This window comes from Peromyscus californicus, unplaced genomic scaffold, assembly GCF_007827085.1.
Source record: "Peromyscus californicus insignis strain IS unplaced genomic scaffold, ASM782708v3 Scaffold_8__1_contigs__length_139910024, whole genome shotgun sequence".
NCBI lineage: Eukaryota > Metazoa > Chordata > Mammalia > Rodentia > Cricetidae > Peromyscus > Peromyscus californicus.
Window position 1 is genome coordinate 134989794 of NW_026294606.1, and position 22777 is coordinate 135012570.

Here is a 22777-nt window from a genome sequence, read left to right on the forward strand (position 1 = left end):
AGCACACACACATAGACATATGTATCTTTATTGAAGTAAAATTGGAAAATAGTAAAATTCAGTGATCTTTTAAAATACAATATTTTCATTAATTCTTTGAGAATTTTATACATGCATACCATATTTTGGTCATATTCCCCCTACACTTCTGAATTCTCCCAGAACCATCCCTACCTCCTTCCAACTTTATCTCCTCATCTCTTTCAAGTGATCCACTGAGCACAGTTTTTGCTGTCCCTGTCCTCATGGTGTGGGGTGTGCTGCATAGTTTTATGTCAACTGGACACAAGCTAACGTCATCTAAGAAGAGGGAACCTCAATAGAGAAAATGCCTTTATAAGATCAGGTTGTAGGCAAGCATGTAGGCATTTTCTTAATTAGTGATTGATGTGGGAGGGCCCAGCCTATTGTGGGTGGTGCATCCCTAGGCTGGTGGTCCTGGGCCTGTAAGAAAGCAGACTGAGCAAGCCATGAGGAGCGAGCCAGTAAGCAGCACCCTCCATGGCCTCTGCATCAGCTCCTGCCTCCAGGTTCCTGCCCTGCTTGAGTTCCTGTCCTGACTTCCTCCAGTGATGAACAGTGATTTTGGAGTTTAAGCCATATGCGCACTTTCCTCCCCCACTTGCTTAGGTCATGGTGACCCTAACTAGGAAAGAACTCACCCACCGGAGTGTGGTGGACCCGACAGGGACGCACTCGGAAAGCAAACGGACTCCCCAGAAGCCGCTTGTCCATAGCTGCTCCATGAGGGGCGGGGTTTGGAACGAAAAGCTTTGAATTTCAAACAGTCTGTTGGGTTGTGTTACCGCCACTGCCACTGCCTTAGCCGTAGGTTTCGATCTCCAGGTTCCTTTCTGCCCTTTGCGGTCACTTGCCACCCCGCCATGGTCTTCGGCGTGCACTGGACTGGTGTTTATCACGTCAGTTGTTGTAGGGACATGTTAAATGTTTGCTTGATGGAACCATACATGCAGTTCCTAGTCTTTGGGACTCTATTTAACACGTGGCTTTGAGGTTCTTTGTGCTGGATTCTGAACTTCTTTTTTTAAAACTCAAATCCTATTTGGACCAAGAGCAGACAAATATTAAAATTTTGCTGAAGTCATCAGCACACCAAGAAGAGGTAACATTTTTTGGAGTAACGTTATTTTAGATACAAACCATCATATATCAGAAAGTAATTGATATAGATACTAGCATGTCTTGGCTGGGTGGGACCATTTAGCAGTCTTGCTACCATTTCAGAACCAGTCAAACCACACATAGTTTGCTCATAAAATTATACCATGCATGGGAATCAGGTCCTTTCATCCATCCAGCACCATCACGAGAAATTTATGGCATGTATACCAAGTTGAAGAATTTCATCAAACACTTGATTCCAAGTCTCGCTGCACATCCATCACATTGAACCTTTAAAAATACTGATCTGGGCTCTTGTACGTAGTCCGACTTAATTGCTAATGGCATGAACTGGGAACTGGCTATTTTAAAAGCTCCCACATTGAAAAGTTATAATGTCCAGTAACAAAGTTTGGGTAGCATTGTCTTAGTCAAAACATTGCTTGTGTTGGAGAAACAGAAGTCACAGTAGTTACTGTCACTATTGCTAGTGTCTGCTACTTGGGGATCTTTTTTCTTCTTTTCTTAAAAAAACAACAACAACAACAACAACCCAACTTAGACCCAGAGAAAACAGAAAAGTTCTGAAGAAAGCAGCACAGTGTTCTCAGTAACAGATAACCCATCACGGTTTAGCCCTAGTGTTAGTCCGAAGCCAGTTTGCTAACCAGTATTTATTGAGCAATCTCAAGGTGTAGAGCCTTGCCTCAGGCCTTTGGAATAGACAGTGAAGGTTGGTTCCATGAGCCCTTAATCCAGTAATAGTAGACCGAGCAGAAAGATTTGTAAGCAGTTGAGTTATTCTAGGTGATAACATAAAAATGTGGCAAGATTCACATTAAGAGAATCTTAGGGTCTAGAAAAGACTCAATGTTAAATGAAGACTGATTTAGGAACAGGCTTTTAAGATTTAAAGGACGAGTGTTATAGCTTGGCATTCAGAGACTTGTCAGCTAAGATGTAGAGATAGGATTCAAACTTGATTGGAAACACAAGGGAATAGTAAAAGCATGTACTCGAAGCAATTGCCCTTGGTGGTAAAGTGGCAGGCTCATTCCTGGAGGGCGCCAAAGAGCAAGCAGGCTTAAAAAGGCTAGAGAACAGAAGTGGCTGTATGTGGGGTGTGCGGACTGCGTGGAGGGCCGTGCTCCCTAAGGAAGGTGACCTGGGATGTGAGGACTGCGTGGAGGGCCGTGCTCCCTAAGGAAGGCGACCTGGGATGTGAGGACTGCTCAGAGGGCCATGCTCCCTAAGGAAGGCGACCTGGGATGTGCGGACTGCGCGGAGGTCCGTGCTCACTAAGGAAGGTGACCTGGGATGTGCGGACTGCGCCGAGGGCCGTGCTCACTAAGGAAGGTGACCTGGGACGTGCAGACTGTGTGGAGGGCCGTGCTCCCTAAGGAAGGTGATCTGGGACGTGTGGAATGCACGGAGGTCCGTGCTCCCTAAGGAGGGTGACCTGGGATGTGCGGACTGCGCAGAGGGCCGTGCTCCCTAAGGAAGGTGACCTGGGATGTGCGGAATGCGCGGAGGGCCGTGTTCCCTAAGGAAGGTGACCTGGGATGTGAGGACTGCGCAGAGGGCCGTGCTCCCTAAGGAAGGCGACCTGGGATGTGAGGGCTGCGCAGAGGGCCGTGCTCCCTAAGGAAGGTGACCTGGGATGTGTGGACTGTGCAGAGGGCCGTGCTCCCTAAGGAAGGCGACCTGGGATGTGAGGACTGCGCAGAGGGCCGTGCTCCCTAAGGAAGGTGACCTGGGATGTGAGGACTGCGCAGAGGGCCGTGCTCCCTAAGGAAGGCGACCTGGGATGTGAGGACTGCGCCGAGGGCCGTGCTCCCTAAGGAGGGTGACCTGGGATGTGCGGACTGTGCAGAGGGCCGTGCTCCCTAAGGAAGGCGACCTGGTTGGGACAGTAAGTTTGCCAGTGGTGCAAATAGTTCAGTCACCTGAGTGATGTCACCAGAGTCTGTTGGTCAGTTCGTGCTTGGTTATTCTGCAAGGAGTTTATTTGGGAAATAAAGATGATCAAAGCCACACAGACATTTGTGACAGATCTGATGACATATTCCAGGATCCCAGGTACTTCCTGGGTTCAACCCTGATCTGTGAAGGACCATTGTTGGTCCTCTAGATAGTGAAACTGGACGGGAGTAGAGCAGCTGTGGATTAAAGGGGGATTCTCTTTGGCTTTCAGGGGACAAGAGCGGCCATGGGAAGTTTCTGTGTGAGTGATGTGAGAAACTACTCATGGGGTCCCTGGAGCCTTGGAGATTTTAGGAGCGTGAATATGGACATAGAGGAAAGCCTCTATCACAAAACTAACTGTGGCCGAATTTCAGTGTGTTCAGCCAAGAGAATACAGTGTCAGGTGCTTTGTAGATGAGAACCCTGGGGGATTCAGGAACGTTTGTCTAGTTCTAGTTCATTCATATCCCATGCTTTGCTCCAGTCCCTCCTACCTATGGTGTCTGCTGTCACAGCTACTTCCCCTGGCCCTGTGTAGTAGCTCGACCTTTATATTTGCTGTGCAGCTGAGACGTTGCTCTTGGGATGGAGTGCTGTCAGTCCACACTTCTGGAGAAAGATAACGGCTTAGCGTTCTCTTTTGCTTCTCTGAAGCATCCTGATTCATGGCTGCCTGGAGGGTCTGACTCCTAAAAAAATAAAATAAAAGATGTATTTTGGCTCTCAGCGTTGAAGGTTCCAGCCCATGATCAGTTGCTCTGGTTGCTTTGGACCTGTGGTGAGGCGGCACAGCACGCCAGACTGTGCAATGAAGGAGAACCACGCAGCGCATGGCCAGAGCCGAGAACAGAGGACGGCTAGACTCCATGGTCCTCTTCCAGGCCACCCGGGAAGTGAACCGAGGACCTGCCAGCCTTGCTTCCTAGACTCCAGTCCTCCAAGACAGGGGCCTGGGAGTCATTTCAGGTCCACACTGTAGAGTTCTGCTTCTGGCCTCCCAAGGCTCTTGCTTATTTCATAATGTGAAATGCAAGCAGTACTGTCTCCGAGAGTCCCACAGTCTTAACTCTCAGACATCACTCAGAATTAAACTCCAGGGTTTCTCTGCCAAGACTTGAAAGTCTTATGTGGGGTCCCCATGGCCAGGAGGCAAAAGAGTGGTTCCAACTGTGGACCTGAATCTACAGAGGAAGAGGACTTGACTTGTCCAGGTCCCACTGACAGGGGCCGTCAGAAGAAGGGATCTGGCCCAGGAGTGACAGTGAAGGTGTTGGTGTGTGAACGAAGGTGATGGATGCTTGCTGAGTGTGAAAGGCAGAAGAGGGGTGTGGTCCAGCAGGCACTCAGGTCCCTTTGGAAGGATTTGCCTCGCTTCCAAGTGACAGGAAGCCGTGAGGTCTAAGCTCCTGTGAGGTACAGAACAATGCTTTGGAAGGCCCCTTAGCTTCTATAAAGAATTTGTACGATTTCACACACCTGCTTGTGAAGAAGGCAAGAGCTAGCTTTAGGAGACTCTCTGTGCTGGCCTCCGGCTTCTCCAGCTTTCTCTGAGTTGTTTTTATCCCAAGACATTTGTGCTCCTCCTCTGTTGCTCACACCCTGCCTTTGTTAATTACTTTTTCTGTGGTTATTTTGTTTCTGAGAACCCACTGTTTACTTGGATGGAGAAAATGTCTTACTTAGTCTGGTGTGCTTTATTTCTGTCAGCACCGGTTCCTTGTGCATGGAGTAAGATTCAGTAAGCAGTTGCTTTGGCCTGGGCATTCCAGAGATCAGGCCAGCATGCCATATTGGCAAATTGACAGATTGCAGGTTGATTATAAAATTGTTGGAAGGGTTTGTCTTTCTCTATGTGGTTAGAATTAATATTTTCATGTAACATATAGAGGAGCTTTCAGTTTGTTGGGAATTTATGTCAGCATCTTTCTGGATTATGGGTAATACAGAAGACGGAGAAGGAGGGATCATATTGCATATGGAGGAGAGTAATGGTTTCAAAGTGTGAAGTATGATTATATAATTTCCTTAAGGAAATAACTCCTCTTCCTAGAAAGGAAACATGCCCAGTTCGTGGTTTTTTTTTTTTTTTTTTGGTGGGCCTGCAGAACACCCAATTTTGAGATATATATGTATGGTATTGTAAGCAAAAACAGTAATTCTTTTGCTTAAAACATCTTAGTTACTGTTTTTTAAATAGTCATTATGTTAAAACTAAATTTGTATGTCACTTTTGTTTATGAAGTTTCTCTTAAAAATCTTCCATATGTGCATAATTTGAATATTCACTTTAATTTTCTAGAGCATGGCATTAAAATGTTGGTCTAGGCAAGCTGTCAGTTATCAAATTCAGCATTGTAACAAGCTGTGAATTCATGGGGTAGATAAGTCATGATAGACCTTGATTTGTCACTTGTAAAATAATTTCTCTTCCTTTGAACAGCAAAGTTTTAGATTTTTGGAGAATTTTCCTGACACTGGCTGAAGATTGTGCTGCTTCGGCTGGTGGGGGCTGATGATGAGCTGGGGCAGAAGATAATATACAGTTTCACGATTAATCTTTGGAGATGGGTTCGGGTGGGAAGGTGCCCAAGTGAAGTGGCAGCATATTTTACCATGATTGCACATTAATCTTAACTCACCAAGGGCAAATTCCAAGCAAAATGAAGGAAATAAAGAACAGCTGTCCTCAGAAAACTCACAAGTAAACTGGCTTCTCTCACTAGCTGTCTCTTTTTAGTCAGAATGGGTGTGAGGTGAGCGTGGGTGGAAGCAGAGGACAGTCTCATGTGGGAGGGAGCCGAAGAGCCGTGTGGTGTCTGCAGAAATGCAAATGCAAAATTGAAATACCGCATCCAGGCGAGTCGGGGCTGAATAAGAAAACTCACTCTAAAAAGCTATTAGCTTTACATAAATGATTGAGTTAAACTAGTAAGGGTGAATATTTGCAAAAGGCTGGAATGGCCCATGTCCCTGCTTACCTCAGGTCCATGTAGTTGAAGGTTGATGCTGTTAATTCTTCTCTTGTTCAGTGGCTTCTTTTCTCAGCCAAGACGTCTCCAGTTTTCTGTCATCTTTTGTTTATCTCTGGTTTTGTTCACATTCCTCCTGCTTAGCCCTTAAATCCGTCCAATAGGAGTGAGCTTTGTCTAGTAATTCCGTGAGCGATCTAGCTTCTAGGTGTATTTGGGGTTTGTGATGTGGCACAGGATCAGGAAAACAGCAGTGCCGTAGTTTCAGGTCCCGGTGCATGTGTGTGTAGACAGAAGACTAGTGAACTTGGTGGATTTCTGTTGGTAAAGTTTCTTGCTGCAGGTTAGCTGACTTGGTTTGTGATGTTTTATCTTATTGTCTTTCATTTTCTTAGCGCAATGGGTGACCATGGATTCTAAAGGCAGGCCTTCTCGGCACCTCAGCCTGAGCGTTATCAGGATGCCGACATCATCTTCCTTTTATCATCCATGAAGGAGGCTGTTGCCTGTGTCTCCCTCCTATCATTGTTATGGTAATGGTACATGTTGAGTTTTCCTGACTAACACAGAGGTAAATTTAGCAGCGGGTGTTACTGATAATTAGGAAGTACCATTAGTGCTTAGGAACACAGATTAAATTTTAAGTCATAGTTCTTTCCCATCATGGCAGTTTCCATAGGGGACCAATTCCCCTGCAGTCACATCATCCGGTCATTTTGTGTGGCTTCTGTAACAAGCAGCAGAATTAGCTGATTTGGCTTGGAGCTGGGCACGGATGGCAGCATCAGGACAAGGCTGGGCATTTTCAGATGCTTTCATCTGCCTGAGGTAGGAATAAAATGAGACTTCCGGAAAGCAGGAGCCGACTTCTGCCTTGTGTCTGAGGTTCTTTTCTAACTTACATTAGTCAGAAATTTCTGTTACCTAACTTTGAGTTGTGCATATCAGTGATGAGATTGAAAATACTTTCCTTTGGCTGTCCCATCCATCCCAGCTGACTTTAAAACTTGTACTTTCCTGGCCACACATGTGATTAGTGGACTTCAGTTGGTAGTTCTCGGGTCATTTCCCACAGGAAGGATGCTGGAGGATACAGTGTCTGGGAGATGGTGCCGTAGATGAACACCAGCCCAATTCTAAGACAGTTAATAGCAGCTTAAAGAAGGAAGAGTTTGTGTGGCTCGGAGTTCGAGATACAGTCCATCATGGTGAGGAGGTCAAGGCAGCCAGAGCTTGAAGCAGTTGCTCATGTGACCTCCACAGTCAGGAAGTAGAAAGAAGGACAAATGCTTGTGCTCAAGCTAACTTTCTCCTGTTTATGCATTTTGGAACCCAAGCTCATGGAAGGATGCTCCCCACAATTGGATCTGTCTTCCCTTTTCAGTTAACCTAGTCAAGAATATCCCTCACAGGCGTGCCCAGCTTCTAAGCTAACCCAGAGATTCCCTCACAGATGTGATGAGAGGCATGCTTCGTGGGTTGTTTTAGGTCTTGTCCAGTTGACAGTGAGTATTAACTGTCATAGATGTCCTTGGGTTTATGCCACATTCCTGTTATGAATGAGCCTGAGCGGTGTCTTGGAGACGGGTAGTAGAAAAAGATTCTTGAAGTAGAGACAATGGTTCATGTGTGAGTCTCTGCCCTCACTGGAGAGGTGACCCACATATACGTGCCCTCACTGCAGAGGTGACACATACACCTGCCCTCACTGCAGAGGTGACACATACACCTGCCCTCACTGCAGAGGTGACCCACATACACCTGCCCTCACTGCAGAGGTGACCCACATACACCTGCCCTCACTGCAGAGGTGACCCACATACACCTGCCCTCACTGCAGAGGTGACCCACATATACGTGCCCTCACTGCAGAGGTGACTGACATACACCTGCCCTCACTGCAGAGTTGACACATACACCTGCTCTCACTGCAGAGGTGACCCACATACACCTGCCCTCACTGCAGAGGTAACCCACATACACCTGCCCTCACTGCAGAGGTGACCCACATACACCTGCCCTCACTGCAGAGGTGACCCACATACACCTGCCCTCACTGCAGAGGTGACCCACATACACCTGCCCTCACTGCAGAGGTGACCCACATACACCTGCCCTCACTGCAGAGGTGACCCACATACACCTGCCCTCACTGCAGAGGTGACCCACATACACCTGCCCTCACTGCAGAGGTGACACATACACCTGCCCTCACTGCAGAGGTGACACATACACCTGCCCTCACTGCAGAGGTGACACATACACCTGCCCTCACTGCAGAGGTGACCCACATACACCTGCCCTCACTGCAGAGGTGACCCACATACACCTGCCCTCACTGCAGAGGTGACACATACACCTGCCCTCACTGCAGAGGTGACCCACATACACCTGCCCTCACTGCAGAGGTGACCCACATACACCTGCCCTCACTGCAGAGGTGACCCACATACACCTGCCCTCACTGCAGAGGTGACCCACATACACCTGCCCTCACTGCAGAGGTGACACATACACCTGCCCTCACTGCAGAGGTGACACATACACCTGCCCTCACTGCAGAGGTGACCCACATACACCTGCCCTCACTGCAGAGGTGACCCACATACACCTGCCCTCACTGCAGAGGTGACACATACACCTGCCCTCACTGCAGAGGTGACCCACATACACCTGCCCTCACTGCAGAGGTGACCCACATACACCTGCCCTCACTGCAGAGGTGACCCACATACACCTGCCCTCACTGCAGAGGTGACCCACATACACCTGCCCTCACTGCAGAGGTGACCCACATGTACGTGCCCTCACTGCAGAGGTGACACATACACCTGCCCTCACTGCAGAGGTGACACATACACCTGCCCTCACTGCAGAGGTGACCCACATACCTACTTGTGGTAAGAGTGAGCTGTGCTGTGGAGAAAACTTGTACATTTAGAAAACTCAGATCTTTTGTCATAGCAAGCAAGCCCCTTCCCCTTATAAAAGGAAGAGAACTGTCTTTCTAAGGCTGTAAGTAACCTATTCTGTGCTCCAGAGGGTCGGATTGGAGCAGAATGCGCTAAGGCGAGGTTTTGTTGGGTGTTGGTGGGTAGTTTGTGTGAGGAGATGTGTTATGAGCAGTTGAATGCCTTGTGGCAGGTCATGGCTACTGGGCCATGCTGCTCTCTGGCTCCACAGGCTGTGTGAGCTATGGACAGGTTAGAACAGTGGCATGTTGAGAATAGACTGGGAGTTGGATTGATGAGGATTGGATGGTAAAAGATGGAAAGCAGAATGGTTGTTAGGATTTGGGACATAATTTATGTAAGAGGTGATGGTGATTTAAACTAGGGTATGTTCAGCATAACGATGCCTCAAACATTGAATATAGAACTGTTGTATGAACAAGTAGTCACGTTCCTGATTGTACAGCCAGCAGAAATGAAGCCAGCATGTCGAGTATACACCTGCATTTTTGTTCACTGCAATATTATGTACAATAGTCAAGAAATGGAAGCAACCCAAATGTCCAGCTGCTGAATGGAGAAAGAAAATGTAGTGTGTGTGCACATATAGAGAGCTGTTCAACCACAAGAGAGATGCAGTCTTGTCATGTGCAAAATACCAAAGATTGCTAGATGAATGGAAATACACCGATGTGGAATGGCTGACACTGGACTGCATCTCCATGATCTCACTCACGTAGATGTTCTGAGAAAGTGGCTGTCACCGAAGTTGGGAGTAGAGTGGTGGCTACTGTAGGCAGAGGGGAGAGGAGGGTGGAGATGGAGAGGAGTTGGATGGTGGGTAAGTTAGGATAAAGTAGGAGTGAGAGCTGCTGGTGTGCTGCTGTTGTATGGTAGGGGGATTGCAGAGAGCAGATTCCAGAAAGCCAGGTGGAAAGAACTCGAATGTTTTCACCATGAATGCTGCAAGAGACAAGCATGGTTAACCTGATGGAAATATCTTACTGTATGTATGTGCTGGTATGCTCTAAACATTGTACAGTTTTTGTATTTTTCTGTAACAGCTAAAAGTTGATATTGACTGTGGAAAGAAGGTAGGAAGTGATGGAGAAGAGGAGGCACTTGACAGGAAAACAGACCAGTGGCTGCAGGAAGGAAAGTAGAGGCTGGCTAAGCTTCCCCAAGCCAAGGTGCATGGCACATTCAGCCCAGGGAGCGAATATGAGATGAGTAGTAGGTTCGAGAGGACTGTGGTTTGCTTCTAGCTTTTCTGAATCCAAGGTTCATGTGACATGTCTGTAGGAAGTCTGTTGGAGCTGAGAGGGGAGAAGGAAGACATCACAGAGGTGAGGTTTGAAGGTGCAAAGAACCCATGGCCCTGGGCATAACGAGGCCAAGCAGAAAATTCGCAGGGTCCTTGTGTTGAGGGAATGACAGGAAGATAAAAATGAAGGAAGCATAACTAGTCAACGGTAGGATGGGACACAGCTAAGTGGTAGAGCACTCAGCTAAGGAAGGCCCCTGGTTCAATCTGCAGCACCGTCCACCCTCCTCAGAAAGGTTAGTTAAAAAGAGGTCAGGGGAGTACAGTATGATAGAATCCACAGGGGAGATCCATTGTCTGCTGCGTCACTCCAGAAAACTGACGTCGAAGACAAGAAGCAACATCCTCCTACCTGTGGTCCAGAGTGCTCAGAAGGTTGTCTTAATGGGTTTTCTCACGAGAGAGAGCCCTACATGATGGTGCCCTCCCCCAGGAACTCAAGTGGGGAGGTGTGTGATGGTGCCCTCCCCCAGGAACTCAAGCGGGGAGGTGTGTGATGGTGCCCTCCCCCCAGGAACTCAAGTGAGGAGGTGTGTGATGGTGCCCTCCCCCAGGAACTCAAGTGGGGAGGTGTGTGATGGTGCCCTCCCCCAGGAACTCAAGTGGGGAGGTGTGTGATGACTGTGGACCCTTCACAAGGGAAAAAGCTAACCAGGCCTCCCATCCATGTGAGCTGCATAGGTCTGAGCTCTTCACCACAGTGAGCACAAGGAGATGGAGGCTCCACAGGCTCATCTCAGGGGGTTAGGGATGAAGGAAAGTATAAGGAGACACATTTCTGAAGAACAGAACAAATTAGATGTGGACATGGAGGAAGGAAGAGCAGAGGAAATATGTAAGTTTGTCTGTGTTCGGAACAAACCGGAAGTGAGGACAGTACACCCTTGACCTGCTCATCTACATTTGCATTAATTCATCCCAGAATGTCACCTGCCTCCCTGTACATACTCTGCATGGACCTATGCAGACATGCTAGCAGCAGAGGAAAGATCTGGCCATGCCTGAGCATCTCTACTACACCTTAGGAAGCCTCTTTCCTGGCAGATAAATATCCGAGTGGGATCTGCTTTAGACACTATCTAAAATTCGAACAGATCATTGCTATCTTTAGTGTGCTACACGTTCTGTCTCAGTCTCCAGACAGCTCGGTAGTGGTTAAGCAAGTACATCATTTAATAGGCTTGGTTCCACTGGTGGTTCAGAATAAGTCAGAGTAAGCCTGCCACAGCCACACCGCTTGTCCTGGGAACACTGACGAGAGACTGAAGGATACACACAGTTGTAGCTGGTTCCTCTGAGATCCTAGGTTAGGTGTGCATTAGATTTCTGGGAGAGTTTGGACCCTAGGAGCTCCTCTCTGTTTCCCTGAAGCTTTGCTTTGGTCCCCATCCAAGCATTTTGTCTGCTGGCTTGGATGGTTGTTCAAAATATAGCAGTGAATCCAAGGACCATCTACAGTGAAACAAAGACCATGTTTGGTGTGAACAGGAAGTAAGGACAGTTGTGTTGATGTGTAGTTCAAAAGGACAGTTGATCCACCTTCAAAAGTAGCTTGTTGCCCCGCCTGCAGGGCTACAACGGGTACTCGACCACCCTAAGGAGGGAATGTAGGGACAGGAGATACAAAGGAAATACACCAAGTCTAGATTCTGATCAAGGTGCAACTTTATTTTTCTCCAGGAGGGTTTATATAGTTCCTCCAGGGTGGGGGGAGCAAGAAGCTGTCATCTGCATAAGGTGGGGCAAGCTAACACGATGTTTGTGTAGGATGTTTACAGGGTGAAAGGGTCAAGGGCTCTGCCTCAATGTCCTGTTGCTAGGCATCCTGACTGTAAGATGATCTAGTTCCCTGTCTTATCAGGGGTCTGTATTTTTCCACTAATTAGAGATTCTGTCCTTGTCCCTGACAGCTTGTAATAAACAAACTACCCACTGTATTTGAGATTCACATTAGAGAGGATGGTCTTAGCAAGACTAGGTGTGTCTTTGGCGTCCCAAGCTTTGCCATATGTGGAAACGCACTGGCTTAGGTCTGGCACCGAGTGTTTGCCTTATGCCACTCTCATCTTGTGCTGGGTTGGGAAGTAGGAGTGGTGTGTTGGCCCTGCTCAGGGGCCATAGTCCCTGTCACATGCCAGACTGCCTCTTTCCTATGTTCAGTTGCTGGTTTGTTTGAGTGGAGAATGCCAAGAAGGCACTCCTAAAGGCGTGCTGGTGGGAAGGCATTCTCAGACCAGACACAGGAAGAGCACATGCCAGTGAGAACCCCATACCTGTGCATACAAGGATGGCAGGAATGCACTCTGTGGGCTGTTAAAAATGAAGAAGAAGAAAAGGAGCATGAATGGGGGGGGGCTTGTAAGTGGTTGGAGAGCAGACCTGTAATGTGTGGGGTATCTGTTAACATACTCCAAATATGTTGTATGCACGATGTATGGAATTCTCAAAGTATAGATATATTTTAAAAATGAGAATGTGAAGGCACATAATGCAAGGGACAGCAAGACTCCCAGGAAGAGAGAGAGCAGAGAAGTACCTGGTAAATGTTGGTTCTTGTTTCATGTGGTTACTGGGGAATCTGAACTCGGTCCTCATGTTTACCATAAGTGTTTTACTTACTGAACCGTCTCCCCAGCTCTTGTCTGTAATGTGTTTTTCTATCTTTTGATCGGATAGTTAATACCCAAGGGGAGAAGTCGGAAATGTTATTGGTGAACAGCAAACATGTTTTCGTCTTTACGTTGATTCATTTATTTTGTGCCTGCACACAGATGTCCCTGTGTATGTATGGAGGTCACAGGACAACTTGTGGGTTATGTCATGCTACCGTGTGGTGTCTGGCTACTGAACTCGGGTTGTCAGGCTTAGGGGCCTTTAACCCCTGAGCCATCCTGGCCGGGAGTCATGCCTGTTAAGTAAATGCTGACTTCCTGGCATGTCTGTATGTTATAAATGTGGGCTCTGAACAGCTGTCTTTCATGTGCATTACACCTAGCTATTTTGAAATTGGGTTTAAATTTTACAGCACAGTTAAAAACTTTTAACGAGTGCTGACTCTTCTCTCACTGTTCATGTCTGTAGTTACACAATGTAAGGGTGCTCTGCAGCAGGCTTTCCTGGACTGCCAGCCCCCAAATCATGACACAGAGACTTATTAGTTATGAATGATCGGCCTTAGCTTAGGCTTGTCCCACTAGCTCTTTTAACTTAATTTAACCTGTTTCTATTCTATGTTTTGCCTCAGGGCTTTTTACCTTTCTTTCCTTCTGTATGTCCTACTTCCCTGCTTCCTCCATGTCTGTCTGCCTGGCTCTGGGCATCTCCCTTTCTTTCTCCCTTATTTTCTCTTCTCCCCCAGCCTAGATTCTTCCTTCTACGTATTCTCTCTGCCTGCCAGCCTATCCTTCTACTACCTAGCTATTAGCCATTCAGCTTTTTATTAGTCCAATAGGATGCCCCAGGCAGGCAAGGTAAAACACATGTAACACATCCTTACATCATTATAAATGCAGCACAAAAAGTGTAACCCACCTTTACACAGTTAAAGTAATATTTATTTTTTAAAGATTTATTTATTTATTATGTATACAGTGTCCTGCCTGCATGTATGCTTGCTGGCCAGAAGAGGGCGCCAGATCTCATTACAGATGGTTGTGAGCCACCATGTGGTTGCTGGGAATTGAACTCAGGACCTCTGGAAGAACAGCCGGTGCTCTTAATCGCTGAGCTATCTCTCCAGCCCTAAAGTAATATTTTCACAACGGATTTCACCCTTCTTTTACCTTCTTGTGTCTTAACCTCACCCATCTTTCCTCTTCAGCATCCTCAGCAGAACCCTCTTAATTTCGATGTCCTTTTCTGAAGGCAGAAGTTTCTGTCCCGCCTGCCAATTCCCAAATAACTGACACAGAGACTCAGTATTAATTACAAATGCTCGACTGTTAGCTCAGGCTTGATTACTAGCTAACTCTTACAGCTTAAATTAACCCATTTCTATTAATCTATGCATCGCCTTGTGGCTTGTCCTGTCCTCCAGCATGCCTTGCTCCCTCTGTGTCTCCTGGCTACTCCTCTGACTCCACCCTACTTCCTCCCAGTATTTTCAGTTTGTATGTCCTGTCTATACTTCCTGCCTGGCTACCAGCCAGTCAGTTCTTTATTAACCAATGAGAGTAATATATATTCACAGTGTACAGAAGGATTATTTCCTCCTTTTTGTCTAATTAAAAAGGAAGGTTTTTAACCATAACTTAGTAAAACTATATACAACAAAACAGTTACTAAAGTAAGAATTACAGTATCTAATCCATTTGTATTTGGCATATTTAGAGAAAATACGCTGTTTATTTATCATATTTATATGACTTTAAAGTTTTATACCTAATTTACCTTTTATCATAACTAAGGAAAACTTCTATGACCAGCTAGTTTTCGGGAACATCGGGCTGCCTAGACAGTTACACTAGGTTCTTCTGTGACATTGGGGCATCCATCTTGGGCCCACAAGCCTGGTATAGCTGACAGACATTTTTGAAAAGCAGAAAAATTTGAAGGACTGTCCTACTTTATCTTGGCCAAGTTCAGCAGTCACCTTTTTTGCATCCTGCTGATCCAGTTTGGACAGTACACTGTCAGCAATTGAGGCAAGGGCAGTTTTTTCCCCAAATGGCTAGCATTTGCCATAAAGACAGTAAATTGTATATGGAGTTTCTTTGATGCTCATCATCTTCTCTGAGGTAGATTGGTGCTGTCAGGAGCAGATATGTCTTACTGTCATGAAAAGCCTTAGTTTATTAAACATATTAAATGCCATGTTCTGTAGGTCTTTGATGTGTTTGAAAACCATCTGTATATCTAAGTATATCTGTTTATGACCTTGAAAACATACCTAATATAAATGTAAGTCTGACTATTATAGATGACTAATTATTAATCTGTACTTCTTATTTATACATTATATTTTTAAATGAGTTGCATAAGTACAATATCCCAAGCAAGAGTAGAAACATACATACAGCATAACAGAAATAACTTTAAATTTGTAGCAATAAACTAAAATCTATACCAGTGTGTGGTGATATATTGTGTACCCTAATAAACTTGTCTTGGGATCAGAGGACAGAGCCAGCCACTAGATTAGACATTGAGGTCAGGCACTGGTGGCACACACCTTTAATCCTATCACTAGGAGGCAGAGAGCCCTCTGGATCTCTGTGAGTTCAAAGCCACACTGGGCTACATGAAATTGATCCAGTCTAGGAGAGAAACAGAGCCACGCAGTGGTGGCACACACCTTTAATCCCAGCACTTGAAATCTCATGCCTTTGCTTGGGAAGCACACATACATTTAATCCCAGGAAGTAATATGGCAGGGCAGAGAAAGGTATATAAGGCATGAGGAAACAGGAACTCACTGTCTTTAGGCTGAGGAGTTCGTAGAGTTAAGAACTAGTGGCTGGCTGTTCTGCTTCTCTGATCTTTCACCCTGATATCTGGCTCTGGGTTTTTTGTTAAAAGACCATCTAAGATTTGAACAACACCAATGTAAAATATTTTGAGATTAGCAGTTGTTTTTTGGATTAAAGTAGATTCAATAATCTACCCATTCCCCTCATCATTTTTATATCATATCCCCCTTTCTTCCTTTAGAAAGAGATCTCTGAATTTAACTCCTTTGTTTAGCTTTTCTTTTTTGACTATGAGCGCTAACAATTTGTAACCAAACACCCAAACAACGACAGACATTTATAATCTAATGAATAACATCCCCCCCTCAATCCTACTCTTTGGAATGTGAGCATTGTTCTTTGGACTACTTTCTGGTGTTTGGTATCTTTGGGGGAACCTTGAGAAAATTAGGATAATGGTTAAGTCTTTTCTGTAGTGAGGCTGAATCATCTCAGCCAGCAGCCTTGAAACTGTTCTGGATGCTGGATCACCTGGGCCATCCATTATTGTTGGTGTCTGTTCCCTTGTTCTAAATATACATAAACTTAATTTAAAAGGTAACATGCATATTTGTATCAATATGAGTATAGACTGTGCATTGTACACAAGTCAGCCAAAGATGATTTTTTTGTTTTGTTTTGTGTTTGAGCAGGTAAAATGTATATCATGTGTCTTACAGTTCTTACAGGTTTGTTTCTTTACGTCTGTGGCCAGGATTTCAGGGGGTCTTCCTCAGTCAAACCTGATGTTCTTTAAACTGGAATAAACCCACAGCTTCTCATTTCCTGTGGAGATCAAAGTGTAACCTCTCCCCCAAAGTAACACATCTGTTGACCTAAATTTTGAAGTCAAGATATTTTTAAAATATATCTGTTGATTTAACCTAGCAGTTTTTATAATCCAGTGTCTTTTAGCAGCCAAAAAATTCAAAGACCACACAATAGCATACAGGATCCAGACTTTCTGTGCATTTTCCACTATGGGCTTATTTCTTTTATATTACTTTATTCCCTTTTTAAGGACTTTGTTGTGTGTGTGTGTGTGTGTGTGTGTGTGTGTGTGTGTGTGTGTGTGTATGTGTGTATATAATGAATGTTTATAATGTTTATACCTTTTCTTTTTTCTAAGCCTATCTATGTATATTTTTAAACACTGTAACCCGTTTAGAGGTTTTTTCCGTCTGAATCTGTCTTTACTTTGTATCTGTAATCTTTTCTGTCTGTATGAGCAAAACCCCAAACTCACCACACAATGCACTGGTAGAGAGCTTGCTCTGGCAGCTCAAGCCTGCAGGCAGCCACTGGAACACGTCTCTCTGTACAGCGGCCAGTGCGAGAGATTGCCGGAACCCACCATGCGGCTTAGCTCATGGCGTGCTGGCAGCTCCCAGGAGACGCATCTCTGCACTGTGGCCAGCATGAGAGACCCGAGACTAGGAAGCCAAGTGTGACTCCTTTTTTGTGTATTTAGAACCTTTTTAAAAAGCTTTTTCGGGTTTTATGTGGACCTTTGGTGTGTGACTATGGGTGCCGCTTTCTGTTTTGACATCAGAGGAAAAGGAGATCCTTGTCTTCCTGATTCTATCTCTTTTCTCTCAGAGTGATGATCTCTCCCATCTTCTTGCAGATAACAACATTTCATTCTTTATTTCTGAGTAAAGCTTCATATGTGAGGCTTGTTCCCGTGTTTTGCCAAGTGTTATGCCGCTCAGTTTCACAACAACCCCATTTCACCAGGATCCCCAGTTTTTAGATGAACAACTTGCCAGATCTCACAGCCAGGAAGTGGCAGAATGGGAAGTTTCCAGGGTATTGGAGGTAACCTTAACTTGTAAGGATTTATACCTAATGACCTTAACAAGTTTTTATTACAGGATTGGGGTTTGCTTTGACGAAGCTACCAAGGTCTGAAGTACTGATTGAGCTTTGCTTACACAGCTGCACTCTGCTTCCGTGCTTAGAACTGGCCTCTACATTGTTCTTCTCGCCATTTAATATGTGCCAGAGTTAAAATGATGGCTTGCTCTTCTTCCAAAGTTTTAGAATTAAGTAAATATAGCACCTGAAATTTACAGTGGTGAATCTATGCCCTGTTAAAACACAGCAACTCATGTTTGGCTCTGTCCACTTATATTTAAGATGAGGTTGATGTTAATACCATCTAACAGGACCTGAAAGTGTCATGTGTCCCTGAGTTTCTGCATCTTATGTATCAGCCTGTTTAGTTTTCTGCAGCCCAATGAAATAGATAGGTGGGAAGTGTGTACTGTACGTAGGCTGTTGGATGCACATTTATTGAGGATGAGTATGTATATATATGGAACGTAAGTTTACATTTTTTGTTCCATGACATGAAATCATATTTATGAATTGATTTTTTTTTTAAAGTTATCTGTATAGCATGTCATTTTTGGCCATGCTATGAGGATTTTCTTACACAGTTTTTATTGATTTTATATATACTGTTTTTTCCTTTTGTTTTTAAATCTTTCTTTAACATTTTTGATTAATATAAATATGTGACTATGTAATTAGAATATACTAAAAATAATGGTTATTATTTGCATATGCTTGAAATTGTCTGCTTTTTTTCATCATAGAATCCATAGGGGAATTCGGTTTTGCAGTGCTGGTATGATACATAGATTGCTTTTGTGTGTGCACAGGTGTATGTGTGTCTGTACATACGTGTGTGTGCATACGTGTCCTACTGAAAATGAGACCCTGCAGACTTCTGATGTAAATTCTGTGAATATGAATATGAACGTGAATGACCCTGCTGTCGTCACACACTGATGCAAGTGAATGATTCAATCATTCCACAATTATTAAGGACCTTGTTGCACACCAGGTGCTCAGCAGGTCGCTGGATGAGAGCTGAGTGAATGTTGGTTTTTAGGCTGATGGAGTATGATCATTTATTTCTGTAGAGTCAGGAAGCTGTAAAATATTTTAAAAACAGTTCTGTGTCTGTTTGCACCTGAGTGCTTATGTTCCCCTTTGGACCTGATACTGGTACTGTTTTACATATGAGCATAGGAAATGAGAATTTTCCTCTTTGTTGCCGTATTCTTTTCATGAGCCATGAGTTTCTTAGCTCGTTGCCCATTTCGTTCATTGACTTCCTGGCTTTACTTGTTACATGGTAGCATGTGAGGTGTGCAGATGACGTCACTAAGTGGAGGGCCTGCTCCTGAAGCCAGAGGAAGGTGACCTCACGGTCCACTCGTCTGATTGATCTCCTTTACCTTCCCAGTTGTCACGCTGTTTCTGTTTGTTATTTTACCTCTTTGCCTGGGAATGAAAAGTCCTCAGTTCTCGGGAAATTAGATGTTATGTAGCCTGCGGGCTCGTCTTTCCAGTTTCTGTTCATCTATGTTCTCACCGTTCACGTTTCCTGTACTTTGTTGTCTGCCTCCATTATTCCAGAAGCCATCTTTGGTTTAGGTGTCCCCGGCCCTTGCTGTTTCTCTCACTCGGTCTCCTGACTTGTCACTCACAGCTTGCAGAGGTCTGGATCTGACTCCGGAGTCCATGACTTGGAAACATGACTTGGAAACCCAGTGGAAAGTGCAGCAGAGTTGAGAGGCAGTTAGGTCAAGAGGGCTGGCTGTGCGATGCCAGAGGAGTGGAAGCCTACGGCTGAAGAGCGCATCATTAGTTCATTCTCCCGGTCCCTCACACCCTCTCCTGTGTTCCCGTTCTCTCTTTCCTGCCAGAGGAGTGGAAGCCTACGGCTGAAGAGCGCATCATTAGTTCATTCTCCCGGTCCCTCACACCCTCTCCTGTGTTCCCGTTCTCTCTTTCCTGCCAGAGGAGTGGAAGCCTACAGCTGTAGCGTGCATCATTAGTTCATTCTCCCGGTCCCTCACACCCTCTCCTGTGCTCCCGTTCTCTCTTTCCTGCCAGAGGAGTGGAAGCCTACAGCTGTAGCGTGCATCATTAGTTCATTCTCCCGGTCCCTCACACCCTCACCTGTGCTCCCGTTCTTCTCTCCTGTACTCTTGCCCTGTGACAGGACCACGGCAGGTCAGGAGAGGCATTTCAGCATACCTGCTTTTCGTAGTGACTGCAGGCTGCCATCGGCCTCTCAAGGTTCACCCATGTCTACTGTACCTTACCCATGAAGAGAAAGAGGAGGGTAAAATTTTTGTTAAATCTAGAAAATTACCATTTACGTCCTGAAAAATATCTAATAATGTGTATACTCTAACTTGTTCAGTTCAGAATTCTATTTTGCCCTAATCTTTATAGCTTTAAATTAGTTTCAAGACACACATAGTTTGTACCCACTGGTCATACACCAGGTACCATCAAAACAGAGTAGTTCCTGGGTAATTTATGTACTGGGGATGAGCTGTGTAGGGTGAAATGCAGGTACACATTTGTTTAAAAACATTTGTTTAAAAAGGCTGTATGCGTTTGGGGGTTTAGATTTTTCAAAGTTAAAAGGGAGTACATATTATGTACTGTGTGCTTCTTTGGATTGGCCAGGTGTGAATGTCACTTCGAACATAGTGAAGAGGAACACTCTCCTTGAGTGAGGAAGTAAGGGATTAACCTGGGATTAGGCTGGGTGCTCTCAGACTTGGTTTCAGGAATTGTGAGTAACAGAGTATGAACTTGTCTTAAAAATATATGAAACATTAAATTTAGGAAGGAGCTAAATGTGAGTTACATTAAAAAAATAAAAAAACCGAAACAGGCTGATTTCTGGACGGTAAGAGAGAAGTTGGGCTGTCCTGGATCTGGCTTAGTGAGAACGTGCTTTACTCTGTGCCTTGCCCTTGAGAAGCTGGAAGCCTGATCGGCACGTTTGGTGACTAAATCATGGCAGGTGAGTACGTCTGTGAGGATGAGGGGCAATGTTCTTGTTAGCCGAGGTACCAGCCTGAATGGAGCCATGAAGGATGGTGTGAGCGTCATTATTTGTATGTGACAGTCTGTAGTCTGTTGTAATTAAAACTCTGTAAGGGGCACAGGTGGCTTGATGAGGCAAGGGCCTGTTACGTGTGTGTCGTGTAAATATGGTGAGAGGGCCAGTCAGAGGGGCAGAGACCACCAGTGTTGGAATGGATTCTGGTTGTGTTTTTTTAGAAGGTCTCTTAGTAATTAAGATGTACACAGTGTGCATCACACAGGAAGAATGTCCCCGATCTGTTGGATGCAGGAGCGGTAGGGAAGAAGTCAGGGCTGATCCCAGAATTCTAGCTCTGGGAGATTGACATTACTATCCTTCTCATTAAAAGAGGAGCTTTTGGAGAAGAAGCTGGCCAAGCTGTGCTAAACATACTAGTAGTCTGGTGTACTGCTTACATCTTCAGCTGCCTGGGATTGATACGTTGCTGTAAACATGTATGTGTTCCTGGATGGAAGGTACCCACTGGCTACTGTTTGGTTAGTCTGCAGCCTTTAAGAACAGTGTAAGAAGAGACAGAAAAGCGCGTAAGACTTGATTATTTTACGTGCCGTTTCCAACCTGCCTTTTTGTACAGGACCTACTTAAATTTTATTAAAAAGAGAAAAACTGTTGAACTGTAATTCTTCTTTCCACCTGTTATTATGTGTTAGTGATTAACTCTAGTTCTCAGGTGGATGAATTTGAACTTGATCAATTATCTGATAGTAATTACAAGCACAGAGTGATTATCATTGCTCAGGTGACATTCTGACCTCATCTCTGCATTTCTGGCACTGTTCATAAATGCTGGCATTTGTCTGACCTGCTCTTTTGACCCTGTCTTGGTGTCAAGCTTCTTAAACTGAGTAGTGCTGACAAAGTCCTGGGGTGTTTAAAACCCTCAGGACATGCCTCCTGGGAGGAGGAAGGGAGCCAGTTCAGTCTTTTCGCCTGTTGTAGACTTGAATGTTCTGATTCTTGCTTCTTGGCGGTTTCCTTTGCATTTTTCTAGCTCTTTGCAGGGCTGTGCTGTCCCCCACCCCCTCAGTTGTATCTGGTCCTCCTTAGGGAGGGGTTCCCGGCTGCTGAGGTCGTCACTGGATACATGTGTCTAGACCGTGGGCTAGTTCTGCCTTCCTGACTCTAATGAGACATCGAGAGAGAATGCGTCAACCATTGTGCTGAGGCTTTCACAGCATAGGATCATACAGTGCACGATTTTTAACACAGACGTGATCTCTCCCACGTCCCTGGGAGCTAGAACTCCAGGATAAAGTCCCTGGCATGGTTTGTTTCTTCTGAGGGTTTTTCCTTGCCCCTAGGTGACTTTTTTCTTCTCCTGGCTTTATGTGGTCTGCTCCCTGCCACTGTCTATTTCCAGATATATTTCTTCTTAGGGTGTAAGCCATGTTGACTGGGGCCACCTGATAGACTGATTTCAAATTAATGCCTCTGTTAAAGACCTTTGTCTAAACACAGGGGTGCTGGAGAGATGGCTTAGTGATTAAGAGCACTGACTGCTCACCCAGAGGACCTGGGTTTGACTCCCAGTACTCATTGGTGACTCAACTGTAACTCCAGTTACAGGGAATCAGGTGTCCTTTTCCGGCCTCTTTGCTGCTGCTGCATGTGTGTAGTGTATGCATGTATGTGTAGGCAGAACACCCATAAAAAAGGTAAATAAAGGTGAAAAAGATTAGCCGGGCAATGGTGGTGCATGCCTTTAATCCCAGCACTCGGGAGGCAGAGGCAGGGGGATCTCTGTGAGTTTGAGGCCAGCCTGGTCTATAGAGAGAGTTCCAGGACAGCCAGGGTTACACAGAGAAACCCTGTCTCAAAAAAACAAAAACAAACAAACAAACAAAAACCCAAAAAAGGAAAGAAAAGAAAAAGAAAAAAATTAAATACAGGAATTAGAAGTTTAACATGTAAACGTTTGTGTTTCACAGTTGGTTCTGTAACCCGTAACCCCCTCCTCCCCCCACACACACCATGCACACACTATTTGAGAACCTTAGAAAATGAGTAAGGAAGGGCAGGGGACATAGTTTGGTGGTATAGTACTTGCCTAGCATGCTTGAAGGCTTACATTCAATTCT

At 45.2% G+C, this 22777-nt stretch overlaps 1 protein-coding gene across 4 annotated transcripts in view; it reads left to right on the plus strand.

Annotated features, from left to right (window-relative positions):
• The window catches only part of Arhgap10 (Rho GTPase activating protein 10), a 279570-nt gene that overhangs the window by 142500 nt on the left and 114293 nt on the right, over positions 1-22777 (plus strand). The window lies entirely within an intron of this gene.